The following is a 13,093-nucleotide window of genomic DNA, read 5'->3' as shown; positions in this document are numbered from 1 at the left end:
TGGCTCGAATGATACACACACAATAATACTCATTATTAGTGGTGCTCGATAGATGACTTTTGGACAGAATTTTGTTTTTTGTTTTTTTTTTTTTGTTTCTTTTTGGCTCGAATGATACACACAATAATACACAAGGTTTTCGGTTTCTATCTTTGGACATGCTAGAATGATAATTATCACAATATTGTTTAAATCAGAATTTTGGCCCAGTCCAATAAGCTTTACAGGCCAACAAACTCAATTAACCATTTTGCCGTGTGGCTATTGTGGATTTAGTGATTTACTAAATAATAATCCATTCTGACCCCAAAAACTTTTAGGTATATCCATGCTACTCGGACTATGATGGCCAGTTAAATACTTAAATCCATTGTATTCTCTTATTTATCCATGGAAGTATACGTTTTCAAACAATAAAATGACATGTAATCATTCAATACTTTTTCTTCTTCATTTTCGCATTTTACTAATGACCCTTCTTTTTCATAGGAGTGAGCACGGGTAGCAGATACCTGATTACCCGTCTGAATTCGAACCGAACCAATTAAATTGGTTCTAAAATCAACAGATAATCGGATTCAATTCGAACCAAATCGATGATTTTTGTTAGTGATTAATTCGGGTATCGGTTTTGGGGGTGCAGAACCCGAATCAACCCGCGAACCCAATCATATATTAATTAAATAAAAAAATATATATGGCTTTTCCATTAGACAATGATTATTTATTATTAATATGTTTATATTTTAATGTATTTGGTATTTAACATGTTTGGATTATTTCTATTGATGTTACATATTTATTGTACTTGTTGAATTTTTAAGATAAAATTTTGTTTTTTTTTTTATGAATTTCAAAGTCATCGGGTACCCAATTACCCGAACCGAACCAATCCGTTCTTAATCAATTTGGTTTGATTCGGGTATATATACAAAAAAATATAAATCTAAACCAAACCGAACCAATTATATTTTGATCGATTCAATTCTAATTTTACCATAAATCCGAATCAAACCGACCTGTGCTCACCCCTACTTTTCCATCACTTAGTAGAAGGATTTGTGATTTGCTTTGTATGTAACCGTGGGTTTACATAAATTTGTTGAAATATATAAGTATGCACCCTCATTTGTATATATAAAAAAAAGGTGTAAGAATAAAAAATCACTCAATCTACAAATCAGTTTTTGAAATTTTTTTTTAAATCAAATTCATCTTTCAAAGATTTTAAATTAGTTATATTAGTTTTTCTATTACTGATAGTATCAAAATTTACTGATATGGCACGTTAAGTGATCATACTAATCACAATATATACCTGAAAATTCTAATTAGCTGCTAGCATGATAGATTTATAAAATTAGATCAATTCAACCCTAAATTGAAGAGATTTTGAGGCATTAAAATTCGGAGTTAATTTGATCTAATTTTATAAACTTATCATATTAGTAATGTTCTTGCCTGGATGTTCCGAGGTATGAGTCGTCTCAAAGTGAGGGTCGCCGAGCTTTTCAGCTAGTATGTGACACACGTCGGTGATAAGCAGAACGGTGGGACGGAGACCTGCAAAAGGCATTCCGAAATTGTACGTACCTCATAGATCTTTTCAAATTGTTCTTTATAGTCTGGAGAATGGAAGTAGCCGAATAATAACGTCTTCAGGAGGAGTTAATGATGGCCTATCCGACGTTATGGAATAAAGATCGGTTACGATATTATATTTAAATCTTCGGTTACGTTGCCGAGCTATAATCGTGTAACTGACATTTACTGGTCATATCAAGTAGGTAATTAAAATTAGGTGTGTACATTTATATTACTTAACGTGCCATATTAATAAATTCTAACGCCATCAGTGACGGAATGACTAATATGACTAACTTAAAATTTGTTAAAGATAAATTTAATTACAACAATATTTTTTAGACTAATTTAAAAAATAAATATTCTTTCAAAAATGAATTTGATTATATATTCAAAAAGATAATTCAAATGATAATTTGATACATTGGTTGTTCGTACGGACTTTGTATCCAAAATTTCTGAAAAAGAAACAACAGATTAGATCCCATGAAAGAACCATTCCATTTGATTCGAAAATATAGCAAGGAAAAAAGGGGAAACAGCCCTTTTAAATGAACTTTGAGTTCTAATATGCTCGTATTTGTCCACAAAATCCTTAAACAAACTCTAACAAAGAAACACACTCACGTCTTTATATTTAGGCTCACACAGAACTTGCTCTTCACCTTTTATATAGTCTTCTCATCAAATAATCCACATTTACGGGAGGAGAAGTGAGTGCATGAATCCATATAATTAATAAGGCACCAGCCAATGAAACTTTTGATACAGGTTTAATTTATTGTGTATTCTAAAAGTTAAGCAAAGTCTAAACTCCAGAGATTTAGAGTGGTTAATAGCTAGTAAAACAAATCTTTTTGTGATCACAAAATACCAAGGAACAATCTGTTGCTTTCGATCGTTAAATGAGATCAGTGGCGGAACTTGAAATAAAATTTTGGAGGTCAGATAGAAGATAATTGTCAAAATGCTTTTGATATGAACTCCATTTAAGTTAAACTCGTCTAACCCCATCTTTCTGATTTGGATGATATTGTTAAATTTAAAGCCGTTTTTCAGGGTCTCCTTCCAAAGAATTAAGGTCAAACTCATCAGATGCAAGTCTTTGAACTTTTGAATATTGTATCTCATTTTTTTCGTGATTCATTAAAGTAGAAGAACTATCTACTGGTGTTAATATTATAAAAGTTATATGTTCTTCTTCTTGAATATTAGCCTTCTTCTTAAAAATGCATAAATTCTTTGATTTTTTTATGATTATTTTATATAAAAATTTAAATATATATCCTGTAAAATATATAAAAAAGAAGTTAGAAGGACAAATATTAAAATTTATAATATTTATTAAATTTTTTAATCAATTTATACAAATATAATAATATCAATACTTATTGAATATTCTAATATTTTTTATCATATAAAAAATTAAATTAAATTAATAGTAAAATATAAAATAATATTAAATTACATAAATAAAAAATACCTAATTTTTTATATTTGAACTCAAAGGTAGAATGAGTATTGCTTATTGAATAAAGAGCTGCGAAATGTGAATACATTCAGTTTCAGTCCAAACCCAACATGTTTTAAATGTTTAAAACTAAAAACTATTATATAATAAAAATAAGAAATGAAGATTGAACTTTAGTATTTTAAATCATAATAAAATATTTAAACCAACTAACCTATTTTTTATTTTTTAAAAAAATATTACTAATTTTTTAATAAAAGTTTGGAGGAGGGGGATGGCCCCTTGTCTGAACTAAGATGAGACCCATGCTAGTTCATTTAATTAAGTAAAGCACCCAACTAATTAATGGATCGGAGTGCTTGAATTCCGATCCCCTGTAAATCATCTAAGCCTAAAAGGGAAAGAGAGAGAGTGACTAAAGTAATTTCATTGGTCGCTCTGTGATAACATTTGTAGAAGCGTATCGCATTATCCAACCCTTTAATTAGGTTCATGCAAAAAATTGATAACATTATCTTCATCTATGAATACGTGGGGGAAAAAAATTAATAAGGACATGGTACGTGTAATTTGCTAAAAAACAAACAAAACTGAGATAGGGGACCATATTGCACTTTGAATAATTTGAGCTTCCAGATTGTTATGATTTTTGTTTCATGGTAATAGGATAGATTATTAATTCATGAAGAAAATTAGAAAAATAATACATTAAGTCTTCAAATAATTAAGATGTGATAGCGTTAGTCTCACTCTTACACTGCACGTGAAAAGTTTGGCTCCCTCGTACCAACAACCTAAGCCAATTCTCTTTAATTTCTTACATAACCTCAGGAGTTATTAGCACAAATTAAATTAATTAAAGCTATGACTTCATTCCATAACCTTGCTTACAAGAATGGAGTACAAATTTCTAATGTAGATCAACCTAGTTTCAATCTAGCACATTGATTATTATTGATTACCAGTCGAGCGTTACATCCCATGAAAAAAGGATTTGAAGACACAGATTAAGAAAAAAATTAATTACACTCACTTATTATTCTTAATTAAATATTGTATTATTTAAGATATATGTTTAGCCCACCTAATTACTGCTTCTATCTCTTTTTTTTTTGGAGGAAATTAACTTTTAAAAATTTAAACAATGCTAATAAAACTTTCCATCAAAATCTAAATAGGGCCTTGACATTATTTTCTTCTTCCTGGTTTCATTTATCATATGCTGCAAGGAAAAAAAAAAGAAAAAAAAATGAATTTATGTATAATGTAATGCTTTTTAAGTGAGCAATCAAATTTTAGCGTAACGGATTTTGTGGAATATTTTAAGATGAAAATCCACACGCAATTGTTTTCATATAAAGTTGTTACTTGAGATCTTGAGGACTATTAGATAATTTAATGTTTGACAAAATTGTTATTTAACAATTTTTAACTAACAACTTTACATGAAAATAACTGCACCTGAATTACCACAAAAAAAAATATCGATAATTATGTATTATTGAAATAAAAAATTTAATAATTTCTATTGACAATAATTTTAATGTGTATCTTTAAAAGTTAAACCATTTAGAGTTAATTTAGTCACAAAAAATTAAGAATTTTAATAATTTGTATTCTAGAAACATAGGTAAAAATATCATAAAAATATATTTTATAAAAATTGTTACTAAAAAAAGTTTTTATATTTCTAATACATTGAATGTATTAAAAGTATTGAAAAAAATTTATTATTATATTTTAAAAATGTGTTTTTAGATCACAAGTCAATTAATTCCAAAAGTAAAAAACAACAACAATAGTTAGGTAAACCAAACATATATTAAATAAGACAATTTTTGAGAATGAATGAATATAATTAACATTCACTAAGCAACAAACCCTTAATCAATGTTAGGATTTGACCCCGCGCAAGAGTTAATACTTAATAGTTAATACTTAAAAGCACTTTATTTGCAGAATTGCAGTATTATAGGTTTCGTTCAGCCTGCCCGAGCTACCTCATTTAATTACTGCATTGTGACGCACATAAAATCTTACTTTTAGCGGTAAAATTTCTTATCTTGTAATAGATATAGGCATGTTTGGATAGGTTTATAAGTGACTTTTTTTTTAATTTTTAACTTATGAAAATGTATAATATTAATATCTGGTACAATTTAAAAAGTAAAATTACAATTTTTTAAAAAACTATTTTGGTGTTTAAGGAGAAGTTAAAAAAATGACTTCTTTCATAATAAAATTTTTTTTATCACTTTTCTCTTAAAATAAGTACTTTTAAAACTAAAAAACCAAATACAAAATAATTTATTTATAAACTACTTTTAATATAAGCATTTATTATTTAATCTATTTCTTCAAAAATAACTTAATTAAGTTGTTTATCCAAACCAAATAATATTTGGGTTGGAAATTTGACTTATGACTAATAAAGGAGCTACTCAGTTAAAAATATTTAGAACATCTTTTAAAAAATATTTTTTAATAATTAAAATTTAATATATATAATTAATTAAATCGTATTATTTTTATTAAAATTAGATCAGATAAATTAATTTAACAAAAAAATTAATAAATTAAATCTTAAACCGATTTAAATTAATAATTTTTTTTATAGAAAATGACTATCATATCTTTATTATAAAAAATGATAATATATATATATATATATATATATATATATATATATATTTAAAAATTTTAAATTCTAACTCTTTTCTTCTCTGTGTTGTCGTGGATTAAGATTTAGGATTTTTAAATATATACACACATATATATATATATATATATATGATGAATGCTAGGGGTCAGTAACTTTTGTGATTTGTAGCCATCAAATAGCCATCAATAATGGTTTTAATGGTGTGAGATTTCATCCAATAGCTCATTTTTTTTTTGCTGGTTACATACTGGCCCTAGACTTTTTCTATATATATATATATATAATTGTTCCGGGCGTTACCTGAAATCGGATATGGATTGGACTTACTTATGAGGCCCAAACATTTAATGGAGTGGTTTCTAACTTGTTCTGCCTTAGAGAGCCGCCGTCCGATTTGTGTGTTTAAAAGGGTGGGAGGTGATACCTGTAAGACACTCCGATACCTAAGTCAGCAAGGAATTAAGCAAGTTTAAGTATATTGGAATTTAGATGTACCTGAGTGTCAGGGTATTTATAGGAGACGAGCCAATAATCACGCTGAAGTAGTTTCACTTCTGATGGTGGATAACCGTCCCTTTATTTTAGGGTTGTTGAGATCTCCTTATAGAAACGGGAGAGAGATTTACGGAGGCAGTTATTCACTTAGATAAGTGTTAAGTGCCTCCTTACGTTGACCCCGACCTCCAAAGAGGTCGGATAGATAGTGAAGGCCAATTTTTCAGATTGGGCCTTTTAACTTAATTTGAGCCTGACTTATGATTTGGACCAGGGTATGAACAATAATATGAGTATTTTAGTCATTTTTTATAATAGAATATTGTAGTTATTTTTTATAAAAAAAATTAATTTAGACCGGTTTAACATTTAGTTCATCGTTTTTTTGGTCAAATCAGTTTGTCCGATCTCATTATAACAAAAATAATATAATTTAATCGATTACATATGTAAAATTTTAATTATTAAAAAATATTTTAAAAAAAATATTTTAGGTGTCTTTATTTGAGTGACTCTTAACTAATAATACATGAAAATTCTTAATATTGTATGTATAATATATTTAAATTTTGTGATGTTATAATATCTAAAGTTAAAAGTTGTCCGACCTTTTTTTTTTTTTTTTTTTATAAAAATTTCTGCATTGTACTAGCCTGATTATAGTTCAGGGGTCTTTATTGTTTTTTAAATTTTGGTTGGTCAAAATTATAGTAACATTTCAAGGAGGATATTATCCTCACAGGCCCAAATAAGTACAAGTAACAACAAAGATAATAAATGATATTATCTGCCTCTCACTAACTGGGACAAAAATTGAATATTTTGTGCACAATACAAAGATGGTACCTTTTCCTTTCATATTCACAAGAATTTTATCCTTTTTTCCTCAGGAATTTAATTTTTTTCCCATATAATCAAAACCTAAATAACTCAGTCAATTCTCACGTTGGACTTCATTATTAATAAGATTTTACTATAACAGAAATTCTAAAGATAAATACACTATAACATGTAGTATTCAAACGTTTTTTCAATAAAACTTAACAAAGTAGTGCTTAACGAAATTTTAATAGACAACATAAAACTTTTCAATTAATTTTTTTATGTTAAATCAAATTCTATATCTAATATGTTAAAACAATTTTTTAAATTTGAAGTATTACTATTAATAGATTGTAATATGATTTCTATCGTGGCACTCAAAGTCTTATTTTGATATAAAAATAATATATATCAATAAAAAATATAGGCAGACAATGAATTTAGTGAATAATACAATTACGTATAAGAAAAGTATAGGTAGAAAATGAAAATATTAAACAATGTGAACAATGAATATATCGGATGTTCATTTTACTAGGTGTACGGATAGTTATTCTAATATTAAGATTTAGGTGGTTGTTTATATTGTTTAAGAAAATCATTAGTTACCTAACATTATCCTTACGCACATGGTAATCTCCTTTTTTTCACTTATAATTTTCGTAATTTGGATAGAGGTATATACGTGTAATGTATTTTTATTTTATTGAACTAATTTTAAAATTTATTATTTATATTATTTATAAAAATCATTGTCTATTTAACAAATCTGCAATCCATAAACACTCTACTCTTTATGTATAGAGATAGCACATGTTAGGTGAAAATATGCGTTTATTTGGAGAAAAGAATCATATATTTGTGAATTGTCATTCCTTGGGTTTGGACTCCTATGTATGGATGATTGTCCTTCCTTCATTTGCAATAACTACAAAGAAAATCGATTTTCTCCGTCCACTGTTACAATGAATATATATATATACGACTATAGCCAAAATAAATTATTAAAATCAGTCATCAATATAAAATATAAATATATATTAAAAATAAATTAAATTATACATATATTTATATATAAATATATTAGTAATTGGCCGATGAGTAATAACCCAAATGACATAGACTCCCCATATTCAATTAAGAGGTTGCGGGTTCAAGTCTGCTATCTTGTTGCGGATTCGAGTCTCATATTTTTAGTAAAAAAAAAAAATATATTAATAACTGATTTTAGTATACAAATAATATTTATTATCTATATAACCTACACAATATTCGGGGAACTAGTAATTTAAAGCAACTACTTTCTAACAAACAACAACTCGTAACATTAGTTGAGCCAGAATTTCGAATTTCGTGGGCAGAATATAGAATGAGTGGTTGCATGTTGTTTTCTGAGCAAATCAGCATAAAATCAAGTTCGGCTATCTCCACTTTCCATCAATCTCTTTCTCATTAATTTTTTCTCGCGAGCTATATTTGAAAAACTTAGAAACTCATTAAATTTTTTTGTGTGCCATAGTTGAAAAACTTAAAAAGCATTTTTTTTTTATGTTCCATTAATACACATACTTATTATATATGAAACACATGTAAACAAAATAGTATCCATTGAGTGTCATATTCGACAGGTCAACCAATATTCATGTTTCAAATTTTTTTTTTTTGGTGAATTTAAATCATTTTGATATTTGAAATTTGAGTAATGTGATAAATGTGATACAATGTTGGATGCGTGACACTTGCGCGAAAAAACGGGGCCTTACTTATTCTGTTCAGGGAGGATGAAAGACAAAGAAAGGGATCGGGGGGCTTATTGATCGGAGAAAGGGAAGGGACTTACTTATTGGACCTAACTGAGAAGGAGACAGAAAGGGATCACCTGACCTTATCTTGAGTGAGAGAGGCTAGTCGCAAGGCAGAAAGCTTAGTCTCAAGTCTGAGGGTGAACGAACGGGATTTCTATTTCATTCAGAGCCCGGCCAGTGACAGAAAGAAATACATTGACAGACGGAGTCACCGACCGGAATGACATGTATCCGAAGTCCTCTCCACCGGATACTGCCCTAAAACAATCCTAAGCTTCAAGCTCATCCAGAAAGACCCCAAGCCCACTAGCGGACTACTGATCCTATTAGAAAAAAGAAGACGAGACTCGTACTAGGCAAGAACATCAACCAATCCTAGAACTACAAGATGATACCTTAGAAGCGACTTCTCCTAACGACAAGTAAAGGCATACCCTCTAATAAAGGAGAGCTGCTTTCCCTCTATTAGAAAACTAGACAAGAATGGATGTCACAGTGGAAAGCTCAACCGCGTGGCACAAAACAGTGGGTTGGGGTTCCTGATCTTGTCTTCCTTCAGGCTAAAGCTTCAAGTCTCAATCCGAAGTCAAAGAGAAAGTAATAGATAAATAGATGCCCACTCTTCCCCTGGTGTAGCTGCTGCAAATCACCTATTGAGTTACGAAAGAAACCAACAAGAAACTTCCCACTTTGGATGTCCCACGATTCTGCTAGTTTAGAAACAAAGGGGAAGGCTACAAATTACATGGGTCGCTAGGTCAGAAAAGCAAGAACTCAAAATTCTCCCCAAGTAGGATTCGAACCTACGACCAGTCAGTTAACAGCCGACCGCTCTACCACTGAGCTACTGAGGAACAAAGGACTAAAGTTAAGGAAGCCGACTCTCGTTCTTTGGACACCAACCTATGACCGAACAAAAAAAGGTTCGTCACTCTTTTTCACATACACCGGGAGAAAGGGTTACGATAGCAAGCCCCTCCTCGGCCGGAGAGCCTCCGGGACAAGGGGGCGCATGCATATAACGGAGCAACCATCCACTCTCGAGATTCGTATTGATCAATCGATCTCCGCGTCCTGCCAGTTCGCTAAGTAGACTCACTCTCCCGAGGGGCTACAAAGGCTGGAACTATTCCTGTCAAAAACAAAGGACCTACTTATCATCCTAGGAGTTAGCAGGTATGATTGAGTCCCCTCTCTGTCTGTCTCTCCGAGTTTCTACTACTAAGTAGCACTTCTGCTATTCAATCATAGAATCGATTCCAATCAAGCTGAAAGATGAAAGAAACCCTATATTATTAGTAAGCTCTAACGCCCTTCCTTCAGCCGGCTCCGCCCCATTGTTGACTTTTATCAAATGGATATTTAGGGATCTCTCTTGTTCATAGATCTTGAAACCAGATCCATATCCATTTCTCAATATATATATCTATCTTTCTATCTATCGATAGATATATTGATATAGATCTCTATCTGGATCTATCTCCATATCTATCTAAGCTAAGAAAGAACCAATACTTAAAGGGCGTAACCAACGGAAGGTTCTCACCCTGTCCCCGACATTGTTCTCCGACGATGCCCCGCGGAATGGATAAGCGAAAGGGGCCTTCTCTTTCTTTCTTCAATCGTTCCGATCAGGACAAGTGGGTTGGTTTCGTCCTTCTATCTACGCAATTCTCTGTCTTCGTTCGTGATCATGTTGGGCGAAAGGTAGTTTGTTGTAGAGGAGCGGCTGTGAAACGGCGATTCCCCCCTTTCCATTGAAGTGGGGGCCTCCTTCCCCACCATTTTTCCTATTTATTATGGATAGGGATTTTACCGATGCTGAAGGTAGCTTGCTTACCAGGCCACCCACTTTAGAAGCTAGTCGCCAGAAAGAAGCGGCGAGGACGCGAAGCTGTCGTAGAAGCTGCCCTCCCCCCCTGTAGTCGAAGTACTGGGCGCTACTTTGATTCAATTCAAAAGGTAACGACTTTTTCCGGTTTCCGCAACCGTAATCATTTGTCACTCCGATTACTTCATCCATAAACCTTTTTTTTTTTCAATAGCGGTACGCTATAAAAAAAGTAAAGGATAAGCTTGCATTCTAGAAGCGGTAGCTTCCCGCCTCCTTCATTTCTACAGCCTCCTTCGGTGATAAAAGTTCCCTTCCCTTTTCTAAAATGCCCGATTGGTCTGCCTCAGCAAATGTACAAAGTGGACCGCTGTTTGGTTGGCTGACCCTCTTCTTACCATTCGGGTTGGGTTGACCCAGAAGTCAAGTTAGAAGGAATGGAACCAATGGAGAGTCGTCCGCAGTTCACACTTGGGCAAAGACGACTGACTTTGTTTGGAAGCGGAACACGAACCGATTTCCGCTATTCCGGGTTCTTATTGAGCGTAGCGAAATCAAGGTTTATTATAAAGTCAGCGAAGTTTCTATGGTGTTCTACCTTTGCGTAGTCTCGGTCCACAGTGGAAGGCTCCGTACCGACGCCTCACTACTACTTAATTAATGGCTAAGCGATTTCATAACCTGAGCTTTCCTTAACCAGCTGACCTTACTTCGTAACCTTCCGCAATAGAAAAAGGTTCATAGCACTCAGAAGTGCTTTCCATTCCATTCTCTTACCCAAAAAAAAAAAAGAAAAAAAAATATTAATTTTCAATTTGCAAACAAGCAGGCATGCTCATCATCTCTGTTACATTATTTCAGGTCACGTAGCCAGCAAAAGGAGACACTGATATGCACCAGCATTTTTCTTTTCCTTTTCTTCTGTGGTCGTTATTTTTTAGAATATCATGATATATACGGATTAATTTCAATTTTTTTTTGTATCATATTCAACTACTAGTTTACATATATGAGACTTTTTAATAACCATCAAGAGATAAAATTTAAATATTTTTATTGATCATATAATACTTAATTGTATAGTTGTGTAAAATACTTTAAATAATACTATTAATATATTAAAATCAGCTATTATATATATTGTTTAATTTATTTTTAATATATATTTTATATTTTAATATGTATTTTATATTAATGTTTGATTTTGGTATATACTTAATAATACAGTTAATACATTGATAATATTTTAGACTATTTTTCTTAATTTTATTTTTTAAAGTTTTAATATCAACCATTCATTTATTAAAGATAAGATAAATTTTGATTCATGAATTTGATCTGATAATTAATATAAATTTTAAACATGCTTAATTTGATAATGAGTTTTATAACTATAATTCAATCAAGTCATTTTGTCACCCATTCATGAATACTTATGTGTGCAGATAACTATTAACAGCTCATCAGTAGCTTGCTGATGGTAATGTCTCTCAACTTGTTTACATGACAGTTAACTAACCGGGCATCTCATAAGTATTTTAATTTGTAAGCATTTTATTAATTAGATTGATTATAAAAAAAAATTAATTTGATTTACGGTTAAAAATAGCTTTTGTTTAAAATTTAAAAGCCAAACTAACTATTAGATGAAAATTTATGAGCAAATTGAGTTTTAATGCTAGTTTGGATTGGTTTTTTTGAGTAAAAATTATTTTTTAAAAACAAATTAAAGTACTTTTTACTCAATTTTAAATTTATTTAGATATATTTTTTTAATTTATTAAAAAATTAAACTATTTACTTTTTTAAAAGTTAACAATATTTTACTTTTAAAAAAATAGAAACAAAAAATATTTTTAATATTTGAAATTTTTTAAAAAGCTTATTTAAATGTAAAATAATTTAAAAAAATAAAAACTAAATATTTTTTTAAAAATCAATTTAAACTGATCTTTATCTCTTAATTATTAACTAATTTTGGTATTTACTTTCAAATTTTCGTAAAAAAAAGTCCTACAAGAGAATAAAGTATTATTTTGACTAAAGAAAATCTTATTTTGACTAAAGAAAATCTGAAACCAAGAATAAAATAAATGCTATGTCACGTTTTACACTAATGATAAAAAAATTAAAGTACAATATAAGTAGAAAATATGTTCTAAAACCAAACAAAAAAGTGCATTAAATTGCGAAAAGGATTGATCCAAGGAGAAATGGCGTAATGAATTAGCATAGAAAGCAATTAGTTTTATATTGCATAAATAATGATGAATTATATTAGGTAAAGGTTCAGGTGGAGTGGAATTCACGTAAAGTTGATAACTGAGAGTCGTTAGATAATTTGATTGATTTGACTAAATTTTTATTTAACGGCTCTCGACTATCAACTTTGCGATGCACCTGAATTTTACCATTATATTAGT

The 13,093-nt window shown here is 30.2% G+C and overlaps 1 non-coding gene across 1 annotated transcript; it reads right to left on the bottom strand.

Moving 5' to 3' along the window:
* Nucleotides 1-9,621: 9,621 nt before the first annotated feature.
* Nucleotides 9,622-9,693, bottom strand: TRNAN-GUU (transfer RNA asparagine (anticodon GUU)). The gene has a single exon. It is a non-coding gene; the product is annotated as a tRNA-Asn (tRNA).
* Between the last annotated feature and the right edge of the window lie 3,400 nt (nt 9,694-13,093).

This window comes from Arachis ipaensis, chromosome B4, assembly GCF_059453495.1.
Source record: "Arachis ipaensis isolate K30076 ecotype BB chromosome B4, ASM5945349v1, whole genome shotgun sequence".
In the NCBI taxonomy this organism is placed as follows: domain Eukaryota; kingdom Viridiplantae; phylum Streptophyta; class Magnoliopsida; order Fabales; family Fabaceae; genus Arachis; species Arachis ipaensis.
The sequence above is the reverse complement of the archived record's forward strand: the minus strand, read 5'-3'. Positions and strand labels throughout refer to the sequence as shown.